The sequence below is a fragment of the Diadema antillarum genome, unplaced genomic scaffold (genome assembly GCF_040938485.1).
Source record: "Diadema antillarum isolate AM-2024a unplaced genomic scaffold, OU_Dant_1.0 seq00001825_RagTag, whole genome shotgun sequence".
NCBI classification, from domain to species: domain Eukaryota; kingdom Metazoa; phylum Echinodermata; class Echinoidea; order Diadematoida; family Diadematidae; genus Diadema; species Diadema antillarum.
This window is the reverse complement of record NW_027272499.1, coordinates 47428-59695: the sequence shown is the minus strand read 5'-3', so window position 1 is coordinate 59695 and position 12268 is coordinate 47428.

The following is a 12268-nucleotide window of genomic DNA, read 5'->3' as shown; positions in this document are numbered from 1 at the left end:
GTAACGTCGAATACGTCCTTGTAAACAGGTTTATTCTGCATTTGGACATGATGGCCCACATGAATCGACGGGATTTCGGACCCCTCATTGAGTGGGTTGGAAAGGTCCAAGTTGTGAAGTTCACTGGTCATACAATCGTACCAGGACAGATCTCTTAGCCTCAACACCCACGCTCATGTGGTGTAGTCTTTGTTTCAAGACTTCAAGACCGGTCACCTATTGTGTTTGCTCGAAATTCTCATTTCTTTCTGGCGAATTTTGTGAACAAAATATCTCAATAATGACATAACCATGACAATATCTCAGTACAGTAAGATTTTCATGACGATAAATTATCTGTGACGTCATCTAGGCGCCATTTTGTGATTTTCAATGATCGATCATAACTTCATAACTAAATGCCATTTCTTTATCATTTTCGCTACAAATAAAGTTCAAGTCACATCTGATCGTCCTGTACTATGCTATTTACCCAGATCACCATGACGTGCGCGTAAGCGCGCGTCAAAATTTTAAAATGCTCAAATCGACATCCCAATGGGTTGATAACGTTCTAGCACCTCTTCCTATGTTGATTTTGCCCCATTTCCTCTGAAACCTAAGTATGTTGTAGGTGAGACAACAAGCTGCAGTAATCATGCATTTTATTTTTTCAAATCTCCTCATCAGGTTGACAATTTCGCAGCTTAAAATTGAAAACTGAGAATCGAATATAGACCAAATGTTAAAGGCGTCTACTCTGGCGCCAAGACGTAAGGTTGCACACGTGCGCGCTCGAACCCCACAAGATGACCAAACAAAATACCTCTTCTTTTTTACTTTTTTTTCAAGGGAGTACAGTAAACCTCGCATGAGTCGAAGCTCTCGGGACTGGCAAAAATGCGTCGACTTAAGTGAAATTCGACTCTCGCGAGAGTCGATTTTTTTTTTCGACTCACAGTTATGTACATGTATTATAGTACATTTGCATGCACGTGTGTGTGTGTGTGTGTGTGTGTGCGTGCGTGTGTGTGTTTGCATTCAAATTTGTCTGTTCTTGAAGATAATGTTCTTATTTTGTTCTAAATTGAACATGGAATTTGTATCAATACTAGTAGTTAAACGTAGTTCTGAGAATGTCTGCGCTAATGTGGCAATGTGCATGTGCTATGTCTATGGTGCAACATACAATGTAGGTAGCCATCTCTGTCAACCTACCCTGAGACAAACACTCTCCCAGGCCCATCCCACCTCCACTGAACAAAACTATACAGCCAGCCTGGCACGCACAAACAAGCTCCGCCCACTTGGCCTGTCACTAAAATATTAAAGCAGCGATTGGTTGACCAAGGAGTTCTGGCTTGACATGGATAAAGTATGGATGTGCTGTGTGTATGGATAAAGTATATGGATCGATGTGCTGTGTGTATACCCTACATGTATACATGTGTACGTATTCGACATGCGTGCATACCGGTACGGTGAGTGTGCATGCTTACCTGCAGCATGCAGGCCAGGGACGGGGTTCTGAGACATGCCGATTTTTTTGTTCTCCTCTAAATGTCATGAGAATGCCAGACAAATCTTCTTCGGCTCAAGTGATGTAAACTACGTGTATTTTGTACAAAAGGGACTGAATGTTTTACTTCGACACAGCCGAAATTCGACTCTCGTACTTCGGCTTATCCAAATATTTCTTAGAGAAAATGCATAGGGAAAAATCGGGACTTTTTATTTTGCTTCGAGTTAAGTGATTTTCGACTCACTCGACGTCGACTTATCCGAGGTTTACTGTATATAATTCCACTTTCGTCCACGTAGAAATCACGTTCTTATGTAAACGCACCCATACGCACACACCCCCCCCCCCCACACACACATTATCCCTTTGTTTTGTGTTGGAGACTACATTGCTTCGACTGCAGCAAAATTTTGCAGGCTTATAGAGTTTGTCAAACTGATAATATTATATAATGACGACGAGATGAGACATAGCCCTCTTGGTTATGCAAATACATGGTCAAAGATGATATTTGAAAACACAAATGTTACAAATGTTAAAGTGAATTCAAGGTGACTCTTAAAACACTTATTGCCATGTTTGATTTCTGCTTGTTTTTTTAAAGACCTATTGGTAAATATTCATTTACATAGCCTGTCAAATCGACTAATACTTGCACACGCCGACACACGCATGAAATTTCCACTTGGTTGCATGACAGAAACAATTTGATCTGAATTATGTAGGACTGTATAAAGATCTGGACGAATGTATCTCAATGTAACTTCAAGTCGCTATTTCACATCATTTTCCTTGTCGATCACCCCGACCGATATCTGATTATATTATTTTTTGAATGCTCCAGCATTTTGAAGTAATGAATGATTGCATACAAATGATTGAACTTATGAATCTTAATTGATGATGTTTATGATTATTTTTTTCTTACATGGACTCCCGCTTTCCCTTTCACTCCCACCCTCATTTCTGCCTCTATAATCCATATCAGTACCTCTGTCCTCCTCCCCTTCCTCATTTCCTCTCGAGTCCATATCCTGGCTAAATATGATGTCTTCATAATGGAAATGTTTTTGTGGTGTTTTTTTTTTGTAATTTTATGATTATTTTATCTGTATTGTGTATGTGTTATATTTTCTGTAACATCGTGCAATTCAGTCTCTGACTGCAATGCGATTGAAATAAAACCATTATTGAATTGAATTGAATTGAATTGAACTGATAACCACCAGCGTATCACCGAACTCGTCTTCAGTGACGAGTTTCATATCTCATTCGTTTTGTTTGTCTTTTTTTTAATCGTAAAACCGGTATCTAAAACACGATCATATTACATAGTGCCCTGTAAAAACATCGGTGTTAGATTCAACACCATGGATATTAAATCTAACACCGATCAAACTTCAATAGAGGACCACACCCATAGGTGTTGAAAATGTATTGTGACGGTGTTAAAAAGTGTTCGCCTGGCACTTCGTGGTGTTAATTGGACACTGTGGCTGGTGATATTTTTGACACTGCGCTAGAGTTAATTCAATAATGACACCGCATGGTGTTGATTTGATATTGGTGGTGTTAATTTCAATGGTATAACATCCGTCCAGCTTCAATAGGGGACCACACCTGACTGGTGTTACTGTGGTGTAAATGTGTTTACAATTTTTTTTTCAAAAATCAAGTACTTTATCGGAAAATTCTTTATCGTCTTGTTGCAGTTCAAAATTAACAAGAAGTGCAGTAACTAAGAAACTATTCAAAAAAACAATTTTAAAGTTTCAAATGACACCCGGAGGTGTTAATCTAACACCATGAATGAGCACCGGATATTTAACACCAGGTCGGTGTTCCATATTTAACACCGGACTTTTTGCAGTGTGTAAGTACGGAAGGGGCGACTTGCGAAGATCAAGTGTGGAAATTAGGTCCGTACTTATGCACAGCTCGTTATTGTATGCTACAATCAGCATATTTCAGGTTTCTTTTGCCACATGCCTTCAGCAATAAGCCTTATTTTAGCCAACGTATTCATCAGCAGTGGAATTAGAAGAGGTGGTCATTAAAAAAGTGAATAGGAAAGTTTTTTACATCATAGATCTATGGATTAAGCGAATGCAGAGAGATCTTACTTTTTATTTGAGATGAAGAGGTTAAAGAGAAGAGTTTTCTTCGTTCAGTAATTCGATATGGAACAACATGTAGAGTGAAAGTACCGTAATAGCAAATGAAGAGTATGCACATTGAAGAAGGAATTGGTCTTAAAGGGGAATTAAGGACATGATGAAAGTTGGTAAACAAAGAAAGAGATATGAGCTCAACAATGGAAATGTGATCAAAAATCATATCAAAATTAGGGGGTTATGAATTTTTTAAGTGTTGTTATGAATTTGCGAATGACTGAAGTTAGGATGTCATCACCTCACTAACTTTCATAGAACAAGTAAGTGACAAACCATTCCTTTTTTCTTCCTAAAAGGGTGTAATAATTCTCTTCCTGGCGGAATAACTTCAAATTAGTAACCAGCCAATACTTTATGATTTGAGAGCAGGGCAAATTTTGAGGCTATTATCATCGATATTGTCGACTTCTTATTTGCATATTTATATTGGCTGTTCAAATTGTTTGTGAAAATTAGCAAAACCTATAATTTCAAAACTTTCTTAATTTTTAGCTGATTTTGATAAAACCTTTCGGAGTGGTGGTTGTAACATTTTACTCTTTCTATTTAAACTATAACTTGCAGCCAGTCCCCCTTTAAATCCACTGAGTCCTCATTCCAATCAGTTATCCTTTGAATATGCATTAATTTCAATCTAAATACAAGAAAAATACATTTCGGCCTACATATTTATATCTCACTCAAACCTTGCAAAATCTAGCAAACAGAGTCTAGCAGAAAGCCTACGTAGCTTACAACCCCACCCCAATCGATCAGCTGTGAGCTCTTTCGAAGTTACTCTTGAGGTATTAAAAGGAAAGAGTCAGGAAAAGCACCCTGACATATTGATTCTAACATGCGTGTCCTCTTGGTGCCATATGGATAGTTACTTGTTGTTGTTGTTTTCCTATTAATACATCTCTCGGCACAGGTGAAAACGGATGACGTATTAACTGTTCTTGTTTTTTGTATGTGAACCAGATCAAGTAGCGCAGATGAATTAAACCAATAACCGCAAACAAATTGAAAAAAAAAAACAGGAAGAGATATCGGTTTATCACCATCTGACACAAACAGAAGATAGGCCTATCAGTAACAACTTTGAAGTAAACAACAGAAAAGAGAAAGTAGAATACGCACACTCAGAATTGATGAAAAAGGGAGAGACCATTATGTTTCCTTCTGCAACCATTCCAGCAATTTCCTGGTAAACAAAACATTTCTTCGTGCATCATGCAGTGTGATAATAATCACCTACACTTAGATTATTCGTGATTATAAGCACACAATATATGAAAGTTTAGTCATGACTTATGCGTGGACCCCTACTATCAAATTTAATCATTAGCTCAGAATGTTTGTTTATATCAGTTAAAAAACTTTTTTTTTATTATAATGATAATAATAAGTAGAATACATACAATTTCTATAGCGCCACCCTCCACTCTGATTAAATGCTCAAGGCGCTTTACATCAAAGCAAAAAGACTAAAAATACAAGGACATACACCGTAATAAAAGAAGATGAAAAAAAGAAGACATGAAAGCCTGTCTTCAAAAATGCACTACTAAACAAAATGTGATTTTAAACTACTCCTAAAAGATGTTTTATATGGAGCTTGAGTCTTTCAGCTCACGAGGAAGTGAATCCCACAGTGTTGGTCCAGCGTGAGCGAAAGCTCGATCGCCCCCCCCCCCCCCCCCCCCAAGCTGAGAGCTGGCTGTGGTCAATTTACCCCACCAAGTCCAAAAGGTTTGACCCCTCGGAGTTGCTGGGGCCACCCTCCTCATTAACAAAATGCGTGTCAGCCTGGTCCCTGAGGGTGGGTTCGGTCCCCAGGGACCCCCAGAAAAGGCCCTCCTGCGGGTGTAATCTACCCCATGGAGCCCATGGACCAAAACTAGGCCTAAATGAATGTCCTATGGTTGTACATAATCAAAACATAAAAACTGACAAAATATCTGGTCAGGAAAGGGGTTGCCAGACCACTTGTTTGCATGCACAAAACCTCGGTTTTGGTCAAGGAGTCTGCGCCAAGACTACACTGTCCCATAGGCCCTGTACTGTAGCGTCTCCTACCAGTCTGAGGCAGTGCCGTATATAAAGAGAGTCTGGCCAACTCGGTTTTCGGCTTATGAGATTTGAAGCCTGTGATTGGTCAAAAGCTGGTCCCATAATCTACAGGCGCCATGTCGTTACCAAAGTCAATTACGCGGGCGAGAGCATAGCTCACACGTAGTGCCTGTTGTTCGTTTCGCGCAGCTACGCGCTGATATTGCTTACCTTTAAAGGACGTCCCCAATATTGGTCACCGTGGAGTGGGGATAATAATTGTCATTGCCGTTGTCTACTACTTTACTGAAGTAGAAAGTATAGGCCTACACGAAAGATATTTTGATATCTTACCGCGATAAACTGAAGATTCGTCATCCCTTCCTGCGCAGCATGGCGTTGCGCAAAACGACCTGTCACAAGTGTAATGACGCACCGCTTTCCGACAGATCCAAAAGGAAGGAAAAAGTGGGAAATCAGAGTGCGACGAGAAAGCAGATCCAAAAGGAAGGAAAAAGTGGGAAATCAGAGTGCGGCCAGAAAGCTGGTAAGCGAGTAGCAACTCGTTTCTGTTCCAGGTAAGATTCATTATACAGGTCAAAGGCTCAATGTCAGGTAAAATGTTGAAATTCTACATTGTATCTACATGTGTGATCTATTGTTGAAATATTATTACACAGTTCCTTCATACCTTGGGAATTACCCAATGCATAAAAAACACAGTATTTGCATGCCACCATGACACGTACGGAAAGATTTTGGCTATGATGGTCAAAGGTCAAGTGAAATACTAACTTGACAGGATTTTCCCCATATTTTTAAAATGACCGCTCAAAGCATTGTCATAAAAATATATTGGTCAAAGTGAAAATGCTCAAATTCTTTAATATTTGCTCAGTCTATGAGTCTTTAACAATAAAAGTCCATCCATTCATCACACCTAGAATGTAGTTTAAGGAAAGTAAGCACTACTCGACGCATTAAATTTTGTGAAAAACATGCCTTTTTTTTTCTGCCAAGTATGTGAAACTGTCGTGTAACATTGTAAAGACGTACTCCAGACCTGTTAAGAGAACAATGTAATATGGCGGAGGTATACCAGTCGCCATTAGAATGTTTTCATTTTTTTTAATTACTTACTTCATATCTATTCAATGATCTAGCCATATAGTTGTAATTTGGTGCGGATGTCACCGAGGATATCCCTCATAATGTAATCCAGGTAAATATACTGTCTTGTGCTTGACAGATCAATTTCAGGTCTTTCTCTTTAAATTGTTTTTAAATAATTTGAGATCATTTTACATACCTTTATACGCATTTATCGACGACGTTGTCATGTTGTACATTGTACACAGGTGTATTGCTTTTCAATTTCTAGTAGGCCTTCATGTCAGCTTCATACATATGGGAGTAAATAGGATGGTAATTGATGGTCATGTACGTGCGAAACATTAACAATTGTGGAATTTGTCTGTAGTCTGTGCACAACTAGAATTGTAAATTTATATATCATTATATCATTATTTATATATCATTTGTTATACAACAATCTTGTTACCCAGACAACCTGTTAAATATAGCATACAGCGTAGTGACAGTTAATGACACGGCTCACTGTGACTTCTTTTTTTTTTACAGCAATTTATCATAATATTCCTATAAAGGAATTACTGTATGTCCTTAAAAAGCTTCCCTACTATTTATCATGTTTATGTACCTCTGTGTCTGTGTCTATTTGAATGTGTAAGAATGATTGCCATGATGAAATGAAAAAAATGTCCCTCCCCCAACATACCCCCTTTCTCTCTCTCCCTCTGTAAGAACAAAAAAGTCAGTATGTCCCTTGCGCCTTTGGGACGCCTTCGCGTACACGGTAGCCCCTAAGCGCACGCGCTAAAACCTTAAGCGTACTGTACGCTGGGTAATGGCGTCCAATTTGAGTTGGCCAGACTCATACGGCACTGGTCTGAGGGACAGTGCCAATTAGTGCATGTAGTAGTCTTGGCGCAGACTCCTTTACTCCCAACAAGGGTTTGTGTCTGCAAACTACCCGTTATACCCTGGGACCCTGGGTAGTTTGCATGCACAAGTTGGCCACTCAAACACACACACACACACACACACACACACACATACACACACATGTTCACACATGACTTTATGTACATACCATAACACTAAACATGTTATTTAGGTTTCTCAATAATACAGCCATAATACCTTGCACATAATGTCAGACCTATAAGATGTTCATACCTTCTAGGAACACCTTTTAAGGAACACTGAAGAAATTTGAAATCTGTGCGAAATTGTATTATGTTTTACTGGCCACACAGCCTGCTTTTTCTGTATGATGTATTCACTTTAAAGACACAAATAGAGCTTTTCAGAAAATGCGGAAATAAAACCTTTGTTGTGAGTAGACTTCAGTTTCAGACCAACCACAACAGCACTAAAGGCCAGTTGTATAACACATTTAGGTAAACATTTTCATCAGCAGTGCGTTAAACATACCTTTGATAAAGTTTATGTCAACAAGCCGGGTTTAGCTTGGATTACTTCTCTTTCTCCTGCTTGATATCTGCTTTTAAATACAAATAACAAGTCTCAATCTTCATATAAATTCTTTTCAAAACCTCAAACTAATAACTTTTTGTGTTTTTGACTGATAAAAACCACCCTTTGATGTATAAAATAGGCAAGGTTTAGAGCATCCATGCCAACATTTCCTTTATTTGACTCTAATCAATTCTAAATCAGAATAAACTGTAAAACATAACATTAAGGAAGGAGCTTAATGGCTTTGAAAATGATATCGATCCATTTTCATTCTCAGTAGTACATAAGTATGTCACCTCATAGTTTAGGATTTGACAAATATCTGCATATCTATAAGAGTTATGAACATAATTATGGTGTTCTTTTATGATATGCAAAATTGTATATTGTTGAACTTTATTGAAACATCACATAACAAGCTTCACAGTACAATGCTAACTTTCCGTAATGAAATAAATAGGCTGAAAGCATTTACTTTGATCTTGTGTTCTCTTTATTTCTTCAGCACTTTTTTGGTCAACTTCTTATTTCTGGAAATACTTTTTATTTACAGGTGTATAATAGTTCCCAGCCCCACACAAATGGTGTCACATATTGCAAACACTGCCATTGGCCGTGACCAGTAGACACCATGCAAGTTGAAACATCAACTCATCAAATAGCTCTCTATTGATATAGCATATAAGCTGAGAGTATTAACCTGGTCTTGTGGTCGCTTTATATCAGCACGTTTGTCAACTCCTTATTTCTGGAGATACTTCATCTTCAGTTCCCCAGCCCCACACAAACAAAACTCAGTGTCACATACTGCAAACAGCGCATCATGGTATCAGTTATATGATTGCCATTAACCCTGGACATATACATAAAACGTTGAAACATAAAATTACCAGCTGAATGAAATGTTATCTTAATCTATTTTCTTTAACAATAGCATGCATGTTGAGAGCATTTACATGGTGTGTTCTTGTGCTTTCTTTCATATCAGAATTTTTTGTCAACTCCTCATTCATGAGATACTTTGTCTACCTCCCCCCCCCCCAAGAAAAAGATAATACTTTCATGGTGTCACATACCATAATACAGTTACAATCTCATGTAGTTCATGTTTATGATTCGGTTGCCATTTAAAACCGTGGCAATTACACATCAAGCTATGCATCACACTCTACGGGAGACTAAAGCTTACATAAGTTACATAATGTAGGCCTGATAAGCATTGCACATGACTGTCTCAGTCGCAAGCTATGATTCCTGAACTGTACAGTATATGCCATGAATTTCAAGTGTTCATACAAACATTCAACATTATACAAATGATGCACAGGATAGAGTGCGTTAGTGTAGGCGTATAGTGCACTCGAAGGTATTTACAATTGTGAAACATGCACGAGGCGAAGCCGAGTGCATGTTGCACTACATTGTAAATACCCGAGAGTGAGCTACGCCTCCACTAACGCCACGAAATAATCCTGTGCATCATTTGTTTTATAAAATGGGTCGAAAATTCGAAAACTAACAGCATTTTTCAGCGTTTTTCACGTACCTTTGTGGGTCAAGACGTCCGAAGATGTTCGTCCCAAACATTTACGCACGTCGCACTCGGAAATCCCGCACATACAGTATGATGGGGGGTTGGGTTTCCGGACACTTAAGTTCCCGCATGAAAACTTACTTATTTTACATAGAATATGTACCCTTTACCTTAAAGACTTGATATAGACTCCTCATGCATATAGGTCTACTAGACAACATACTCTGAAAACGGCGTGAGAATTAACCTGCTAAATCGTTGGATTTGCCCTTCAAAGTGACTCCATGTACGCGTCCGGTCCCACAACGCTTGGTCTACTGTACTGTACAAAGTGTACGTAAGTAGAGTATACGTACGCCAAACCTGTGCCACACATGTTATGCACAAGGGAAGAAAGGCCGGCCGGCCGGCCGGCAGCCCGAATTAGAAGTTGTTTACAGGATTGACAGCGCGTATGCATGCAATTCAAAGGAGCCGCCGCGCGCACAGACAATCGGCAATAGGATTTAACACGCAGTGCAATGGGACTGAGTAACCAAGGCATACGCCACTCATTTCAGCGCTTCCTATTGGCTACATTCTTGAACCCATTTTATAAAATTTCCTAATTGTTTTTAATCTGTCATTCAGATGATGCATGATTTGAGGCACATATACCTGAAGTCTACTCACAACAAAGGGTTTATTTCAGCATTTTCCACGAATATATGTATATGTATATATAATATACATACATACATACATACATATTGTCTTATAAGGTGGATACATAATAAAGGGTAAGCAGGTTGTATGGCCAGTAAAACACAATACAATTTCACATAAATTTAAAATCTCTTCAGTGTGCCTGCTTCAAGGTTCACTGATAGTATAAATGCAAAACATTCAAAAAGTATGAACATCTTAAAAATCTGACATTGCTAGTAATTATTTGCAAGGTATCATGGTTGTATTATTGAGAAAACTAAATAACATGTGTAGTGTAATGGTACAGATTCATGTGCGAACATATGTGTATGTGTGTGTGTATGCGTGTGTATGTGCGTGTGTGTGTGTGTGTGTACCCTGGGTCCCAGGGTATAACGGGTAGTTTGCAGACACAAACCCTTGTTGGGCGTAAAGGAGTCTGCGCCAAGACTACTACATGCACTAACTGGCCTTGTCCCTCTAGTTTGCAGGCGCAAACCCTTGTTGGTCGTATTAGGAGTCTGCATGTGCCAAGACTAATACGCGCACCACTGCACTGCAGCCTCTCGTATGGACAGAGCCGAAGTGGTGCATATTATAGACTCCTTTACGAGCAACAAGGGTTTGTGCCTGCAAACTACTGTCCGTCAGACTGGTGGGAGACGCTACAGTACAGGGCCTATGGGACAGTGTAGTCTTGGGGCAGACTCCTTGACCAAAACCAAGGTTTTGTACCTGCAAATAAGCGGTCTGGCAACCCCTTTCCCGACCAGATATTTTGTCAGTTTTTTGATGTTTTGATTATGTACACCCAAAGGACATTCATTTAGGCCAAGTTTGGTCCATGGGCTCCATGGGGTAAATTACACCCGCCGGAGGGCCTTTTCTGGAGGTCCCTGGGGCCAAACCCGCCCTCAGGGACCAGGCTGACGCGCATTTTGTTAATGAGGAGGGTGGCCCCAGCAACTCTGAGGGGTCCATACTTTTGGGCTTGGTGGGGTAAATTGACCAGCAGCCAGCTCTCAGACTAGGAATATGTAAGAGACCAGAAGTTGAGGATCGAAGAGTTCGTGTAGGTTGGTATTGACGAAACAAACAAACATTGCAATCAGGAGCTGTTTCCTCGATAACATGATAAACAAGAAGAAGTATCTTAAACCTAATACGCTCCTGTACAGGCAACCAATGAAGATTCTTTAAGCCCCTGTTCCACTATGCCGTTCTCGCTACGATTTGACAATTTTCTCAGATCGGGAAGGATCGGGTAAAACCTGAGCCGATCTGGACACAGTACGATGTTAGAACGCTCTAAGAACGCGGCAGTTACGACTACCACGTACTTGCTACGCTCTTACTACGATGGTCGAGAATGAGACATTACAAGCTCTGTCGCTGCAGTTACGCTCTAGAACGATGTAGCTACGCTGTCAGTGCGATGTTGCCGATGTTATCCGATCGATGCACGCTGTATTTACGCTCTGAATGATCTATACGATCTTATCACGCTGTTACCCAGTTCAGAGAGCTGAAAATTGCCCGATGTGCCCCGATATACCCCGATTCGACTGTCAATCCGCAGTCAGTCAACTTATTAGTATGCAGAATCAAAGAAATACACTGTGGATCTCGAAGAGGCTCCTCAAATCACGGCTCTTTTGCAGCAATGCATTGTTATAATCAAAGGCTTGCTGATCTTTCCAAGGCTTTTTCTTGATGTCCTTGCTTTTATAATCTGTCTTCCTCCAGTTGTAGATGATTTCACGTTCTTCAAAATTCTAC